This window comes from Panthera leo, chromosome B3 (assembly GCF_018350215.1).
Source record: "Panthera leo isolate Ple1 chromosome B3, P.leo_Ple1_pat1.1, whole genome shotgun sequence".
In the NCBI taxonomy this organism is placed as follows: Eukaryota; Metazoa; Chordata; class Mammalia; order Carnivora; family Felidae; genus Panthera; species Panthera leo.
In genome coordinates, this window is record NC_056684.1 from 2,811,477 (window position 1) to 2,829,513 (window position 18,037).

General features: G+C 55.7%; 1 long non-coding RNA gene across 1 annotated transcript in view; it reads right to left on the reverse strand.

The window, feature by feature from the left end:
- Positions 1-15,554, reverse strand: part of LOC122221531 — a 36,963-nt gene extending 21,409 nt beyond the window's left edge. Inside the window, exons 1-2 of the long non-coding RNA XR_006203274.1 lie at positions 15,399-15,554; positions 13,563-13,668 (exon numbers count right to left, since the gene is read on the reverse strand). This is a non-coding gene — a long non-coding RNA (uncharacterized LOC122221531). The remainder of the gene's footprint in view (positions 1-13,562; positions 13,669-15,398) is intronic.
- Between the last annotated feature and the right edge of the window lie 2,483 nt (positions 15,555-18,037).

Genomic DNA, 18,037 nt, shown 5'->3' on the forward strand with positions numbered 1-18,037 from the left:
TTCACTCACTTCTGTAAATACAAAACCATTCCGTTAAAAAAAAAAAAATGCAGTCCCTTAATTTAACAAGGAAGGTGGAGGAGGAGGACAAAAGAGCATTCTTGGGGCGCCTGGGGGCTCAGTCAGTTAAGTGTCTGACTTCGGCTCAGGTCATGGTCTCAAGGTTCATGAGTTCGAGCCCCGCGTCGGGCTCTGTGCTGACAGCTCGGAGCCTGGAGCCTGCTTCGGATTCTGTGTCTCCCTCTCTCTCTGCCCCTCCCCAGCTCACAATCTCTCTCTCTCCCTCTCTCTTAAAAATAAATAAACATTTTGGGGCGCCTGGGTGGCGCAGTCGGTTAAGTGTTCGACTTCGGCTCAGGTCATGATCTCGCGGTTCGTGAGTTCGAGCCCCACGTTGGGCTCTGGGCTGACAGCTCGGAGCCTGGAGCCTGCTTCCGATTCTGTGTCTCCCTCTCTCTCTCTGACCCCCCCCCCCCCCCCCGTTCATGCTCTGTCTCTCTCTGTCTCAAAAATAAATAAACGTTAAAAAAAAATATATAAATAAATAAACATTTAAAAAAACAAAAACAAAGAAGAGAGAATCCTTAGTGCCTCCATGAAGGGTTGGCCTGAGGGAGGGCATGGTCAGCACACAAGGTGGGGGGACCCCGCTGGGGGCAATGAGGCACCCTCACGCTCCGAGGCTTGTGGGGAAGTGAGCAAACTCCCGGGGGGAGTCCAGGATAGGAGCCCACGCAGCGACCCAAGTGCACACCGTGTCGGTGCCCCTCGTGTACAACGTCAACCTGCGAGATGGGGAATTCCTGGCTCGTTAAACTCGACTCTGTAAAGGAAGACAATTTCTTTGCTCTTTATAACCACAGTAGCCTTCTGAGGAAGAGGCAGCCAGTCCTGTAAAGACCCTCTGTTCTCCAGCCACTCCTACGGCTGCAGATACGCAGGAGCGGAGTTGAGAAGGGGTGACCGGGAGAGAGAGGGAAGCGAATCAGCAAAGTGGCTGAGGCCGAGGGCTGCGTGGGCCGAAGGGCCGAAGGGCCGGGGACAGCCCTCCTGGCAGGTTGGCCAACGGGAACGTCACAGGGGAGGCTGTAAGTTGTCCGCGTGCGGCCCCCTGCGGGAACCGCTGGGTGGCCCACAGCTCCCCAAAGAAGCTCTGCTAACACGTGACGGCCCGGGACATCCTGGGCCGCGCCACTGGCAGACAAACCAGGCTACGTGTGTGCCTGGGGATCACTCGGCTGGGGATATGGGAGCACCTGCGGGGCACAGAGCGGGAGACGGCGCTTCGGTCGGCGTGGGCAGCTGGCTGTGGGGAGGGAGGCCCCCTCGGGGTCTCGGGCGTCTGGGGAGCGTGGAGACTTCCACGTGTCCTTCCTGGAGGGTCTGCGTGGAACGGGCGTGGGAGCCTGCGTGTCCTAGGGGATGCCAGGGGCCAGGAGAGGCTCGCAGAGGTGACCCGGTCCCTGCGACCAGCGGGGACCAGGAGCACCGGGGCCGAGGAAGTGCGCCCAGGGCCCCCCCCCCCCCCCCCCCCCCCCCGGGGAAGACAGGTGCCCGCAGCTCGCGGACACTCGAGTTCTCGACACAGGGGCTGCGCGGCCCAGGCCCTCAGCACACCTGGTTCCTCCCACAGGACAGCCGGCCCCGAAGAGCACGCCAGCCCACGGGGCCACGCCGTGCCCTCCATCCGGGGGTGCGTGGGCCCTGCTGCGCACAGTCGTGTCTCCTGGGTGACCGCGAGCACAGCAGTCAGCCGCTCATGAGCACCCTCGGAAAACAGCTGTTTGTCTCCTTCCCGGCGGGTACTCGGGCCTGGAAATCAGTGCGCGGGTCCGCGGAGCGTGTGCGTGCTGGCGGGCCGGGAGTGGCACGCAGGGGAGGCAGCCACAGCCCTACGTGCGGTCTCCGCCCCGCCCGCGCCTCCCTGCCTGGCTCAGAACGGCCCGCACAGGCCAGGCTTTCACGGAGAGCTGGCGGGGGTGGGAGACGCAGGGCCGCACACCCACCGATGCTCCCGCGGAGGGAGACTCATCTGGCGGTGGGGTGAAGGCCGGCGGGGGGGCTCTGGGGAGGAGGGGGTCGTGGAGCCTCCCGGCTGGGCTCCAGGGGCTGGAGGCAGGACAAGGAGGCTGAGGAGGCTCAGGGCCACCCGGGTGGGGAGGGAAGGAAAGAGGGCAGGGCTTAGGGGAGAGGGTCCCCGGGGGGCTGAGAAAGGGGGCATCTGGGGCGCTCGGAGCCAAGGACGAATCCAGGTGTGGTCTCGCCAGCCCCGGACACGCCCCATGGGCCAGTATCTGGGTCCCCCTGACGCTCAGGCCCCGTCTCCTCTCCAGTAGGACACTCTCCGGCTCCCTCTCATGGCTGCACGGGACGCCTGGCCAGGACCTGGTTCTGGGAGCCACACGGCTGTCAGCAGTCAGGCCCACTGAGGTCTCTCCCGAACCCTAATTCTGTCATCGCATATCTCACCTGGCCCTCAGGGAAACCGAACTGACAGTCAAAGCGAACCCTACAATAACCCTTCAAGAAGTGCCCCAACTTCCAACTCCCAAGCAAGGAGGGGCCCTGGGCTCCCACGTTGGCTGCTGGTGAGCACCGGCCCCCTGTCCCCTGCTCCAGGCGGGTCTCAGCAAGGCCACTTACAGCCCCTGTCCAGACCGTCACCTGCACGCACAGCGGCCGCCCCAGCCCCCCACCCGGAGGGTCCACCAACCTGCACGCACCGTGCCCCTCCCAGCCCCCGACCCAGAGAGTCCCCACCAGCCCAGTAACTCCACCTCATTACTCTTCCCAGGCCCAGGGTTCAGGCCACTTCCTTGCCTTCCCCATCCTGAAAACACAAAACCCTAACGGATCATCAGAAATTGACGGCTAGGGTTTTGCCGGCCATCGTCACCGCCCCCCAAAACCCAACCACTCACATTTGGATTTGAGTTAGCAACGAGGAAAGCTCAGGCAGGAGGGATACAATTGCTAGTCTCTGGCTACGATATATTCTAAATAATAAGTAACACGTAAGGTGTACCGATGTTAACGTGTATGTAGCACAGAACGCATGATATATGGTGTCTAATAGGTAACATACAATATGTTATGTTTCTCAACAAACGGTCATGGCTATTAGTATTATTGCTATTACTTTAATTCAAATTATCAAATACATTATACCACCTGTCTTCGCAATAAGTTGTCCTAGAACAAGAGGAATCGCACCTTGCTGTCCAGCCTACTACCGGGTGCTGCTGGGAAAGACGTTCCGCACGCGGATCAGCGAGTCCCGGCCAACCGAGGCGTGCTTGGTCACCGCCCAGCCCAGCCCTCGCTCCCTCAGTGGGAGGGATGTGCGGGCACTGAAACCACAGCCCACAGGCGCGGTCCCACTGGATGTCCCGGTCTCACGCCCCCACACGCCCCTGAAGCTCCACGGGTCCTAGAATTCCTCCAACGCTGTGGAGTGTGGGCACTGGGCACCACCTATTTCCTTAGATTTCAAGGGAAAACATCAAGACGTTCTCAGAAGCAAAAAAAAAAAAAAAAAGGGCAGGGAGGGTTAGAGACGACCCCAATCCTGAGGTTAGAAAAAGTACAGAGGAGATAAGAACATACGGATAAAATTCTGACCGCTGAGTGTCCATCAGTCCCGGCTGGGGGGGGGGGGGGAGGGGGGGGCGCAGAAGTGCCCGTGGAGCCCCACCACTGACCTTGACTCAATAAGGAAATGGGGGCCCAGAGCTGAGGGCGGCGGGCACATCTCAGCCCCAGGAGCCTCGACTCGCACGCGCTGTGTGGAGACCGCCGACGTCCGTAAACACACTTGAACAGCACGACGTTGAAGGAAGGGCACTCTGGTGCCCAGACGTGTCCTGTGTTACTCCACCAGTCCCCTGACACCACAACTTGGGGGGGGTTTCGCTCATTTCTCACCACCACATACAGTGCTGCCCAGACCCTAGCAAAAACATCTTTGCCCATCTTTGCTTCCTTGGGACGGACTCCAAACGGAAACGCCGGACAGGCACGCGGATCGCGCTAAATGTCAAAGCCTGCCGGGCTGCTACGTTCCTTTCCAGAAAGGGGGCATCTTCCAATCCCACCGGCGACAGGGAATATGCCTGCTTCTCCCCACTCTCATCAAATGGGGTTTCTCATTCCGGCATGCTTCCAGGGTCTTGCCAAGGTCAGTAAGGCACATACCCTTTGATACTCTAACCCCACTTTTCAGAAATTACCCGAAGGAAACATTCACACACGGGTGTGCCCATATGAACACAGACCCACGACGGAACGTGTGAGTGACAAGCAGAGTGCGCCATAGGGTCCCTTGAGCTGTTGGCTACGTGGTTCCCCCGCCCCCCGCCCTGTCGGCCTGCGCCCGTCCCTGCCGAGGACAGCCTTAGTCCTCAGACCATTGCCAGTATTAAGAGAATCCTAATGTTCTTCCCTACCCTCCAAACACCAGCGTCTCCCTGGAAGGCACCGGTGTTCCCTGGCCACATCTGCTTTCCTGGGACAACCACCCTCAGAGCTTTGACTCTCCCTTCCCTGAGCTGGGCAGTCAGACCTGATCCCCAGCAAGTGGATCCTTCTTAAAAGTTTCTTTTTTTTTAGAGAGAGAGAGAGAGAGAGAGAGAGAGCAAGCAGGGGAGGGGCAGAGGGGCAGAGAGAGAATCCCAAGCAGACTCAACGGTCAGCGCAGAGCCCAACACGGGGCTTGAACTCATGACCCCGGGACCATGACCTGAGCCGAAATCAGGAGCTGGACGCTCAACCCACTGAGCCACCCAGGTGCCCCCTTAAAAGCAACTTCTAACAGCTCACACCATGGCTCTAAGTCAGCAGAGCTTTCGAAGTCACCTCCAGGCAGCAAGGCTCTGGGCTCTCCGGCCCGTTCACCCTCCCCCGGCCCTCCCGCCTCCGTCCCCGAGACCCGCATCTCACGAGGGGGCATCCAGCCTGCAGACAAACCGCACCTGTGAACAGCCTCTGCCCCCCTCCTCCCCACCCAGACCCTGCCGCCCCCCTCCATCTGGGGAGAGACCTGGAATATTCAGAGAACGTGAGGACCTGAGGGATAGAGGGGAGGCGCCATGAATACAAGTTCATCTCTAGGGGGCACCTGAGCCTCCTTTCCAGAAATGATCTTCGTCCACTCAGCCCAGTTTCACGTTCGTTTCCTTATGCTGTCGGATATTCCCACAAGCAGGAACCCATGTAGATGGGTCACAGAAGGGCTACTTACTTCCCGGGGATAAGGTGCCCGAGAATGAAACCCCTAGTTCAACCGGCTTTCTCTGCTGCAAGCCCTCAGCTGCCATCACATGGACTGAGGGCCGGGGAGGGTGCGTGCGGGATGGGACAGGGACAAGGGCCACCGTGTGTGGTCAGGGAGGCCCAGGCGGTAATGGGGGGTTAATGTTAAGCCTCTGGGACCGAGGGCAGGGGCCCCAGAAAGAAAGAAGCACACAGAGAGGGGGTCAAAACCCATTTTGCTCACATCAACACTTGACTTTGTGGGTCACATATGAACCCAGGATGGAAAAGGGGACTCTCCTCGTGTTCCTCTTCTCTCTCTTTCCTCTCGGCCCCCAACCCCACGTCTGTCTTTCCCCAGCTCTACTGAGGTATAACTGACACATAATGCCGTGTGAGTTGAAGGTGTGCGATATGAGGACTCGACAATACACACGTATTATAAAATCTTTGCCACAATAGGGGTAGTTAGCACATCCCTCACCTCAAATGATCTCCATTCTGTTGGGGTGGTGAGAACATTTCAAATCTACTCTCTTAGCCACTTTCGAGCGCACAACACAGTAGCGTTCGTCGCCGTCACCATGCTGTGCGTTAGCTGCCCGGAACCTACTCATCTGACACTGGAAGCCGGTACCCCTTGACCCACGTCTTCTTATCTGCCCCCCGCCCCCAGCAGTGACCAATGATGAGTCCACTCTCTGCTTCGGGGAGTTCAGCACCTCTAGCTTCCACACACGCATTCAATCCTACGGGATTTGTCTTTCTCTGCCTTATTCCCGGAAACTCAATGCCCTCGAAGTCCATCCACGTCGACAAATGGCAGGATCTCCTCCTTGATGACACAACAATAATAGGTAACATATCTCGCGTTTCTTCGCCCATCGGTTCCCGGGTGCACATGTAGGGTCCTTCCCTCTCTTGTCTCCATATCTCAGCTACTGTAAACAGAGCTGCAACGGACACGGGGGTGCACATATTCTCTGCAATCAGTGCTTTCATTTTCTTCAAATAAACACCCAGAAGTGTGACTGCTGGATCATAAGGGCAGTTCCGTTTTTAATTTCTTGAGGCACCTGTGCTCCAGGGCGGCTGCCCCGGTTCGCGTTCCCACCCACAGCCAGGAGGCTCCCCTTTCTCCGCGTCCTCGCGTCCTCGCGTCCTCACCGGCACTTGCTGTCTCTTGTTTGGATTCTACCTTCCTAAGGGGTACAGGGTGACACCCCATTGTGGTTTCGATTTGCATTTCTCTGATTGGTGTTGTCGAGCACCTTTTCAGGCTTTTGTTGATCATCTGCATACTCTCTTTGGGAAAAGGTCTGTTCAGATCCTTTGCCCATTTTGAAGTCCGATGTTTATCTTTCCGCGATTGAGTTGTCGGAGTTCCTCATGTATTCTGGAAATCAACCTCTGATCAGATAGATGGTTTGCACACACTGTCTGCTGTTTGGTAGGCTGCCCTTTCGTTTCGTTGATGGTTTCCTTTGATGTGTAGGAACTTTCTAGTCTCACGAAGCAGCACTTACTTGGTTTTGCTTTTGTTTCACGTGCTTTTTGTGCCCTTTCCAAACCATCCTGGCCAAGACCAAGGTCAAGGAGCTTTCTTCCTATGTCTTCTTCTAGGAGTCTTACACTTTCGAGTCCTACATTTAACCCCTCAATCCAGTTCAAGTTAATTTTTTGTGAGTGGTATAGGACACCATGTTAACAGAATGAAAGATAAAGATCACACAATCATCTCAGTTGAAGCAGAAACAGCATTTGGCAAGACTGAACGTCCTTTCAGGATAAAAACTCTCAACAAAGTGGGTAGAGAAAGGACGCATCGGAGATCAGAGAGGAAGAAGGAAAATCATCTGTTTGCCGATGACGTGATCTTACGTGAGGAAAATCCTGAAGACTCTACCCAGTAACCGTCAGGACGGATAAATGCGGCGAAGCTGCGAGGGCACGACACCCACACACAACAATCAGCTGTGTTTCTACACACCAACAGTGAACTACCCGAAAAAGAAATAAAGAAACCAATGCCATTTACGACAGCATCAAAAACGATAACATCTTTAGGAACAAATTTAACCAAAAAGTGAGAGATCTTGGGGCACCTGGGTGCCTCAGTCGGCTGAGCGTCAGACTCTTCGTTTCGGTCCAGGTCATGATCTCACGGTTTCATGGGTTCAGGCTCTGAGTCGGGCTCTGCGCTGATAGGGTGGAGCCTGCTTGGGATTTCTCTCTCTCTCTCTCTCTCTCTCTCTCTCTCTCTCCCCCCCCGTCCCTCCCCCCTCCCCCCCTCTCTCTCCTCTCTCTGCCCCTCCCTCATTGCACTGTCTCTGTCTCTATCAAAATAAATAATTAAACTTTAAAAACAAAAGTTAGAGATCTCTACACTGACCTCCGTAAGACAGTGATGAAAAAAACTGACAAAGACACAAATGGAAAGATAGCCAGTCTACACGGACTGGAAGAGTTAATATTGTTAGAATGTCCATCCTACCCGACGTCACCTATAGACCCGATGCATCTCGATCAAAATTCCAGGGGCGCCTGGGTGGCTCAGTCGGTCGAGCCTCCAACTTCAGCTCAGGTCATGATCTCGAGGTTTGTGAGTTCGAGCCCCGCGTCGGGCTCTGTGCTGACGGCTGGCTCAGGGCCTGGAGCCTGCCTGGGATTCTGTCTCCCTCTCTCTCTGCCCCCGTCCCGCTCACACTCTGTCTCTGTCTCTCTCAAACATAAATAAACATTAAAAAAATTTTTGTTTTTAAATTCCAATGGCATTTTCCACACAAATAGAACAAACAATCCTAAAACCTCTATGGAACCACAAAAGACCCTGAAGCGTCACAAGCAGTCTTGAGAAGGTACCAAGCACGAGGCATCACACTTCCTGATTTCAAAATATATTACAAAGCTCTGGTAATCGAAATGGTAAGAACCTGGCACAGAAACAGACCCCTGGACCAGGGGACAGGATGGGGAGCCCGGAAAGAAACTCGTGCCTGAGTGGCCACCTGATGCTTGTCAAGGGAGCCAAGAATATTCAGGGGGTTATTTGCATGCAAAAGAACGAGGCTGGACTCCAGTCTGGCTGGGTCTGAGAGAGACTGGGTGGGGGGGAGGCAGCCCTCACCCTCAGGGCTAGTGCGGTGGCCAGGGAACTCTCCTGAGATAAGCAGAGGGAGCCCCCAGCCCTCGACGAAGTGCTCTTTTCCCAAGTGGGGCGGGAGTGAGGGTTACGCCATGCCTTTCATGCCTGGGATAGTTAAGCTACAGATTTAAAAAAAAAATTACAAAAGTTTTTTTTAATGTTTATATTTGAAGGAGAGAGAGAGACAGCGCGCGCGAGCAGGAGAGGGGCAGAGAGAGAGAGAGAGAGAGCGAGGAAACACAGAACCCAAAGCAGGCTCCTGTCAGCACAGAGCCCGATGCAGGGCTCGAACCCACAAACTGTGAGATCATGACCTGAGCCAAAGTCAGATGCTCAACTGAGCCACCCAGGGGCCCCCAGATTTTTTTATCATCATCACTATAAGCACTTGGTTCTTTCCTCACTGGCACAAAACGGGCTGGAGTCATTTGAATTCAGCTGTCAGAATGCGTTTCTGGAAGGGGAAACAGGAACCTTTTAGAACAGTGACCCCACTTAGTTTCAGAAGAGGAACCCGAGGTGCCGAGTTGAAACAATCTTCCACGGCCGCGCAGCTAATGACACACACAAAGCCTAGACTGCGCCCCGAGCCTGCCCGACCCGAGTCGGAGGTCCTGGCGCAACTGTGGCCTGTCGCGACCTCAGCACCGCCCTGACCACGGGGATCCCGTGGCCCTGCTGTCACTGTCCTCAGCTGTAGCCTCGGACCAGAAAGGCCGACTGACCCGGAAGCTAAGGCAACTAGGCTTGCGGGGTCCCCCACGGCTCTGCACCGTGGATGTGAAAATTTGTGTTTTCTTGGGGGACCCCTCAAGCATGAGCTGCAGACCCCACTAAGCTCTGTCTGCCTCTGCTGACCAGCAACCACGTGCAGGAGCTGAACCTCAGAAGTTCCAAAAGCATCTCCCACCGACTCTCACAAATCCCCACATGCGACTGTCTTTGGGACGAGGTACCGAGGAGCCTGGGCAAATCCAGACAGGGCTGTGGACGCCGAGGGAGCAGCTCAGTGACCCCCGTGCCCGGGAGCAGCCGGTCTGCACACCCACCCTAAATCCCTTCCCTCCTAACTGGGGCGGGTAGGGACGGTTTCCCATCTTCGTCCAGGGCTGCCCATGGACTCGGAACCCCATCTGCACGACCCGTGCCCCTGAGGACCTTCTCCGTCCCAGCCGTGCGCTCACGGGACCAGAAGCTTCAGAGGAGGCAAGCAGGCCACGGACAGAGGGCCAGGGGGCCGGGAGGGACAGAGAGGAAGAGACGAGGGTACGTCGAAAGAGCTGGAGCTCAGAGATCACCGCAGGTTGTGGGCACCAGGACTAAGGGGGTGTGACCGAAGCGTCACCTGAAAATAAGGCGCGAAAACTGAGTGGTTTGGGGAAATACTCAGGAACAGAGCAGACAAGACGTGGTGGGTAGGCTGCATGGGTGAGGAAGCGAGTGGGGACGGAGGGATCACTTGGGTGGAGGGTGGTAGCCTGCACCGAGGTGGGAAAGGCCAGAGGAGGACCCAGCTTGGGGTGGGGGTGGGGGTGCCGGGTCAGCCGGGGACACTTTGACCCCGTGGGCCTTCTGGTAGGTACTGGGATGAACTGCCCGCTGGCTGAGGGACCCAGAGCAGTGACGGGCTGCGGACAGCAGCCATGCTAGGAAGCCCCTTCAAGGCCTCCCGAAGAGCTCCCACAAGGGACCCTTGGGAGAAGCGGCCAGAAGGGTCCCGGCCCCGGAGACCAGAGTGGAGGGTGACCAGGGCAGCGGAGGGAGATGTCCCCTCCCGTCCCCACCTCCCTCAGGCTGAGGCCAGACCAGCGTTGGGGCAAGAGGATGAGCTCTCAGGGGGACAGGGGACAGAAGGTGTAACCTGTGCCAGAGTCCTTTAAAAATTACAGTGACTGTGGAGCTTATAGATGTTTATGAGATGCCATCAAGGACCTGAAAAGAACGCACGCGGCTGCGACTGGGGGGTTTTCCAGCGACGCCCCCGGAGTTGAGACTGCTCAGTGAACCAGCTAAACCCGGTTTTACACGCTTGCTACGGACAATGTTAGAAAACACGTGTCTGCAGAGAGATGGAAATAAACGCCGAGCGCGATCCCACCACCAAGGAAAAAGTATTATTGCTGCTTGTGTGAATAACGTTGCCGTTGCTAATGTGCCTCCTGTCACTCTTAGTCCTGCCGTCGCTTCAAACTTGCAGAGAAGTCCCAACGACGGTACGAGGGGCTCCCCAGGCGCCTCACCCGGATCTACTCTCCCTCTTCTCTGTCTCCCTATGAATGGAGACAGACCCACAGATATTGTTGCTGTTGCGTTAAATATATCCCGTGTGGTTGCGAATATTAAAATGACGATTCTAACAACATACTACTCTCATATAGACAGATATTTGTTTTCTGGACCGTTTGTGATTAAGCGGGAGGCCCCTTACCCCCTGAATGTTTCAGGGTCTGTTTCCCAAGAACAAGGTAGTTCTCTTATGTAACCATAGTGCCAACATCGACACCAATCTCTCGATATCTAGCCCACAGTCCCTATTCAGACGACGTCAATTGTCCTAAAACTGTTCTCCACAGTAACCTGTTTTCCTGACTCAGCAGCCAGGCCAGCGGTCAGTGATTTCATAGGTGTCCCGCAGCTGGCAGGGCGGGGGGGGGGGGGGGGAGGTCACCCATCATGATCATGTTAATGGTCATGTTAATGATTCAGGTTATGCATTCTGGGGTACACATGCCCCAGGGGGGACGCGTGTTCCCAGTACACCCTTTCCTGATGCACGCGAAATGGGCTTATCCCCCCTCGGTGATGTTACCATTCATCACCTGGGGAAGGTCAGGAGTGCTCTAGAATTGGGGTTACACCGCATTGCTGTTTTTAAACTGTGTTTTCACTGAACAACCTATTACAGGTGTTTGGAATGCCTTAAATATTCTCACATGCCACCATTTTAATAGATAACTTACTTTTCCGTTATATGCACAGTATATTTACTTATTACAATTCCTATTGTTTTGCCAAATTTCAACGTTTTGCCAAATTTTTGCTGACATTAGCAATGTGGTGAACATTTTAATAGAAGATTCTTTATATACGTTAAAGATTATTTCCTGAGGGTAAATCCCTAGAAGCGGAATTGACAGTCAAGGGTTATACATCTTTTTAAGGCTAAAATTGCCACTGAAGGGTCCTTGTCCTCAAAAGCATTTACACCCCCCATTACAGCACAGGAAAGTGTCTTCCTCACCGTCTGTCTCCCTACAGCATCCCCCACACCGGGTTTTGTCATTTTCCAAAATCCTTTCTTGCTTCGGTTTCTGTTTCTTTAGTCAAAAAATTTGAACTTTTCTCCATTTATTTTGGGCCATGTATGCAACTTCTTTTCTTTAGCTTCCTAATCACATCCTTTGCTAGTTTTTCTGCTGAGTTTTCATCTTTTGTTATAATACATAGTTCTCGTTATTATTGTACAAACGATTTGTAAATTCGGTTTTGAGTTCTTCCTTGTTTTTTTCCCCCCCCTTAGTGTGTGTTTTTCTAAACTCCCAAACAGCATTTCCAGGGCTTTGTAAATAGAGTGCACTTGTACTCATATTTGCAATTTGTTTGAACACGTCTATAATTGCTCTGTCGGTAATTAATTTGTGGTGTTCCGGGTTGCGGTGAAAAGGCACGGTCTGCTGAGAGCACGGCTCAGTGGTGCGGACCGCCAGCGTTGGGGTCAGGCCGACGTGGTGGTCAGCCTGTCTCCGCCGGGTGACTCTGGGTGGGCCCTTGATCGTCCCCTCTGGAAACGAGGAGATGATAACAGGGTTGAGGTGAGGACAGACTGGGACGCTGTGCCCAGCGCCTGCCCCTTGGCGCTCGGGAGGCGCTGGTCTCCGTGGCTGTTTTGTTACTGTGGCCCGGGCTCCTGAGGACCACGTTTGGGCCCGAGCCTCCAGGACGGAAGAAGAGGACCCGAAGAGCAGGCGTCTGACCGTGCTTCCACGGGTTCCCTCTTCCACGGTGCACAGACGTCAGTCCCTGGGTGACATTCAGCAGCCACCTAAGGTCCCTAGATGTAAACTTGCAGGCCACTGGCCTGGAGCTTAAACCTGGGTCAAGAAGTACTCCCGAAGCACCGAGCGAACGATGAACTTGGACGACGCTGAGCCCCGTGCCCGGCACACAGTACAGGTGAGCATCCCTCCCCTGCTCCCCCCACTCGTCACGGACACAGCAGATGGTGGCAAAGAAGCACGAGCTGGCAAGCTGGTACGTTTGGTTCTGCTCACCACCCGGCCCTGGTACCAAGCAAGCTGGGTACCTGGGACTTCTGGTCTGGGGGTCAGCTTGCTCTCAAAGGGCCCCTCCACCTCGGACAGCCTGTAATTCTATCACATGGAATCTGGCATCATTGCTCATCTCTGAAAGCTCACTCTTCAGACATCTGTACACCCACAGGGACCAAAACACGAGACAGCAGGTGCCCAAAGAAGGAATGCTCAGGGGTGTCGGGAAGGGCTCCCAACCCTCTACCTCTCGTAATCTGACCTGCTTTCCAGGTGCTCCCGCCCAGCCAAGTGCCCCCGGGGGCGCTCCAATCTGTCTGTGGCCCCTGGAAGGCAGGCTTCTTACTCACTTCTACGGGCTAATTACTTGTCAGACCAACTGCGCAGCTCTTGGTAGGAGGGGCTGAGTTCCTTCCAGCCTCGCGATGGAAAGCAAAAGAAAACAATGCGAGACCTTCCTGGATAACTGCACATTCACCACCACAAACGGTACCATCGCAAGGACAACTATGTAACATTTCAGAACTCGGGAAAATGGCCCAGCAGCGGCCCACACTAAGAATGGGAGTAATTTGGTCCTGCGGTCCAGCAGGGGAAAGAAACCCCAAGTTTCTAATTACCTAGCCACAATCCTATATTTTGATGTAGAAGAGAGGCAACAGAGAAGCTCTCTTCTGGTCACAGACACGCTAAAGAGTCCAGAGACGAGCCTTCTGCCCAGACCACGGCTGGACACCGGCCCAGGCCGCCCCAGTTTCTCAGATGAACCCCCAGGAGCCGCCAGCGGCCCCACTTCCCCCTCTGCCCGCCTTACAGGGGCATCAGCAACAACGTCCTCCTCGAAACGTACCCCTGCCTTTGGTGTCCTTCCTCACCAACAAGTGCGGGGCCCTGCTCACCTGGTCTCCCATTCTGCCCGCCACTCCGTGCGTCCAGAAGCTCTCACACAGCCTCTGCGTGTCAGCCGTGGCCGTGAGGTCAGCGAACATCTCGTCCGCTGTGGGGCTGCAACGGTAACAGGGTCCAGCTTCAATCCTTAGATTCCCAGGACACCACTGATGTCCCATTTCGAGCATCTGGCAGAGGCCTCAGCCCGGCCGGCCCGGCACGAAGGACACTCACTTCCTAAGAATGGCATTTGTGCCTGGGCAGGGCTCCGCTGGGTCCGTGTCCCTCGTCACCCCTGTGGGCCGCAGGATGCGCCCAGTGCCCGGAAGGGACAAAACCTTGTGGTATTTCCTGTCCCGGATCTGGGAGCTACCGTCACCCTCCCTTCCCAACAACACACACGGAAACACTATAGCCCTGCTCCCCGCCAGCCGGGGTTTTACTGGTCATTCCTTTTATCCTCGGGATGCACGGACAGGACAGTGGAACAGAGACTGCAGGGCACGGTGAAGAGCAAAGGAGAAGAAATTTGGGATGAGGGAACGAGGGATCCCCTCTTGCTGGGATGGCTTGCCTCTCAACACCACCAACATGTGACGCAGTCTGAATGTGACTTTTGTCCCATCTCAACAATGACAAATCATAAGAAAAAAAAAAGTTGGTCAGAAAGCATAGAAAGGAAAAACGTCTTAACCCTACAGCCTAATGACACAGTTCCCATCCCTGGCCCAGCGTCCCCTCCGGCTGTGGGCCATCCCGGGTCCCCCGTCTTGTGGTTCCCCAGCTCCTCTCCTAACAAAACCCGACCGGATCTTGAAGAGGGGAAACTGAGGGAGCCGAACCGAGGTGGAAAAGGGGCAGAGAGAAAAGGAAGAGACCTCAAAGAGGAGGAGGGGCGAGGGTCCCAAAGGCCCACCCAGAGCTGGATTCAGAGACAGCCTTCTCCGGTGGGCGCTGAGCTGAGGGACAGAGACAAACTCCGGGCTCCTGCGTAGCCTGGGGACGTGAGAGCTGGAAAGAGCAGAGGTAATGGGGAGAGGGAGCTGGGAGGGGAGGTGGCAGGTTCTCCTCGACCACCTTCCAAGGACCCCAGGGAAGATCTGGGGACACCTTTCGAAACTTGACCCCTCGTTCCCCAAAATCTGTTTCTGGTTCAGGACCCTCATCACAAACCACCTCCAGGAAGTCTACGAAAGGACGTCCTGGTGACCTCCATGTCCGAGCTCCTGGAAGGCAGTCCCACATCAGTCCCCGGGGCCATCGGGGGCACCGTCTCTTCAGGAGTGACCCGGGGTTTTGTGGCATTGGGCTGAAGGTGCAATGGCGGGGGGGAGGTTGTGTTAAGTCCACCGCGGCTGCTGGGACAGAACACCACAGGCAAGGGGCTCAGGTGGCAGTCTACACCTCGGGGTTCCGCGAGTGACAGCTGGCACCTCCGGGTTCTGGAAGCCGGAAGGTCCGGGATAAGGTGTCTGCTGAGTCCCGCTTGCCGCCCCTCTGGCTGTGCCCCCACGTGGGACCCTGCCCCCCCCCACCCCGGGCTCTCTGGGGTCTCTATTAGAAGGGCACTAACCCCAGTCCTGCAGGCTCCACCCATGTGACCCCATGTCCTCCCGGGGCGCCACCTCGGAACCACCCCACCGGGAAGTAGATTTCAACCTGGGAATCTGGGGGCACAGCACGCTCCGCGTCGTCTACACAAGCGGAGGTAGCCCTTGGTGAGCGCGGGGGGAGGGAAGGGCCCCGACAGCGCGCTGGGCCTGCGCTTGCGGCTCCGCGTAGGCTTGCGGCTCCGCGTGCCCCCGACGCCACGCCGCGGACCCGGGGTACGACCGCCTTTTACCTACCAGGGAGGTCAGGTGCCCCAAGCCCATCCAGCTCGCAAGCGGCCGCCTCAGGACCCGGACGCTCAGCTCTCCGACCCCAGGGTCCAGTACTAATCACTCTGACACCCAACAGCCCGGCCCTGCATCCGCGTCCGGGTGGGTCAGAGGAGGATGCCCAGGTTCGCGGCTTTGCAATCGGGGGTGAAACCCCGAGCTTACGCCGCAGGTGATTGGAGGAGTTTGACCGAGCATCCCTACCTCTTGGCTTCCCATTGGCTGCTGTTTCGCTGCACCCTCCTCTTCCGGCCCCTTCCTGAGAGGCTGGCCCAAGGCTCCAGAGCTTTGATTGGATGGGCAGGGAGGGGCGGGGTTGAGGGATCGACACGCCCACCAAATGGGCAGGGCATCGTGGAGCCCCACCCCTTGGCAGCCGCCTGCGGGGTGGTCTGTCCCGGATTTTCCCAGATGTGGCACTGAAGTCCCGCGTCCTGCAGGTCAGGACGCGGGCCCTGGGCTCTCCCGGCCTGGAAGGCAGGTGCTTGCACCCCTGCGCCGGCACATGGGAATCCTGACGCCAGAAGCTGCCCCTGGGGCCCTGCAGCGCCCTCAGGCCAGACACGACTGGGCCTCCTGGGCCAGATCTTCCGCCCAGCTTGGCGCATCACCCGACTGTCCCCAGTTTCGTCGTGTTCTTCGCGTTTCTCAGGTAGTGGTTATCAAAGAAAGTGGAGTGTCTGGGGAGTCGTTAGGAACGCAAATCCCCTGACCCCACCCCAGACTCACTGAGTCGGGAACCCTGGGGCTGGGACCGGTTCAAGAATCTCCAACCCTGAACTGTGACTTTCCACCTTTCTTCCGAGGTCCAGCGTGGGACCAGCAGCCGTGGGAATGGGCTATGGTCCCGAGGCCCTGGGCATCCAGAGAGCACGGCCTAAGCTGGAGAGAGCGGAGGCAGGGAGCTCATTCTCCAAAGGACGAGTCTGTTTAATGGTCACCGTTGGAGGTAGAGTGGAGAGTGTTGGACAACAGGACATGGCTGAAACCACATGTAGTGGGAGGGGAGAGCAAGCAGGTGGCGGGCAGGGGCGGAGGGGGGAGCCTGTCTTCAGAGACCACATTCCACCCCAGCCAGGCCTGCCTCTGCCTGGTTCACTGTGTTTCCAGACCTCCCGAGGCAGCCGTCTTCAGGATCGGCATCACCTGACCAAACTGACCACCGGGAAAAATTCCTGAAAGCAGTTTGCCCCAAAAGATCAATATTTACTTTCTAACGAGCAATGTTCGATGAGATCCTCCCTCAGTCTGACCGCGGCCCCATCACTCACCTGTGCCCACAGCAGGCCTTCTGCTCCGTCAACGGCTGCATCCAGCTGATTTTATGGTTGTGATAACCTGGGTGCCCTGAGGCACTGCCACGTTAAGACTGAGGCCTCAGGGCAACAGTCAGCCTGGCCGGGTCCCATCCAGGGTGATTTGGCCGCCCAGGGAACATTTGACAATGTCTGGAGACATTTTTGCTTGGCGCAACTGAGGGATCTACTGGCATCTAGTGGGCAGAGGCCATCCTACCATGAATAGGATAGATGCTCCCCCCCCACCGCAACAAAGAGTCATCTGGCCCCCAAATGTCTCTAGTGCTGAGCTGGAAACCTGCCCCAGGGCCTCCTCTCCATTATCAATCTTCGTCGCCTCCTTGGCAGGGGAGGCCCCGATGATACGTCTGGGGAAACCAGCTCATGTATTTCCCAGCCCCACTCACTGACTGCTCACTTATATATCGATTTATCACGACAAGGAGTATAAAAGAGGGATGGGGGTGCTTGGGTGGCTCAGCCGGTTAAGCATCCGACTTCAGCTCAGGTCATGATCTCACAGTTCGTGAGTTTGAGCCCAGCATCAGGCTCTGTGCTGACAGCTCGGAGCCTGCTTCAGATTCTCTGTCCCCTCTCTCTCTGTCCCTCCCCAGCTTGTTCTCTCTCTCTCTCTCTCTCTATCTCAAAATAAATAAATAAACTTATTTAAAAAAAGAGTGATGTATCAGACATGTGGAGGAATGAGAATTTTCTCAGGCTTTATTTAATTTTAATTTCAGAAAAAGAGAGAGAGAGAATCTTAAGCAGACTCCGTGCTCAGCCTGGAGCCCGAACCGGGGTATGGATTCCAGGACCCTGGGATCGTGACCTGAGCCAGAATCCAGAGTTGGATGCTCAGCTGACTGAGCCACCCAGGTGCCCTGAATTTTCTCAGGTTTCAAGTAACCAAAGAAAACACGAACAGAATTAACAGCAGAGATGTTAATCTTTTAGAAGCGAAATATAACCAAACTAAATGTAAAGGGAGAAAGTTGATTGCAAAAACATATTTACATTAGAAGTGATTATGGATTCAGGGAACCTGAGTGGCTCAGTCGGTGAAGCCTCCAACTCTGATTTCAGCTCAGGTCATGATCTCACACTTCATGAGACTGAGCCCCACGTTGGGCTCTGTGTTGACTGCGTAGAACCTGCTTGGGATTCTCTCTCCTCTCTCTCTGTGCCTCTCCCCTGCTTGTGTGTGCACCCTGTCTCTCTCAAAATAAATAAATAACTTAAGAAAAAGGAGTGGTTATGGGTTCAAATCTATGCAATTCGTGCAAATATGACCGGAAAAACAAAACAAAA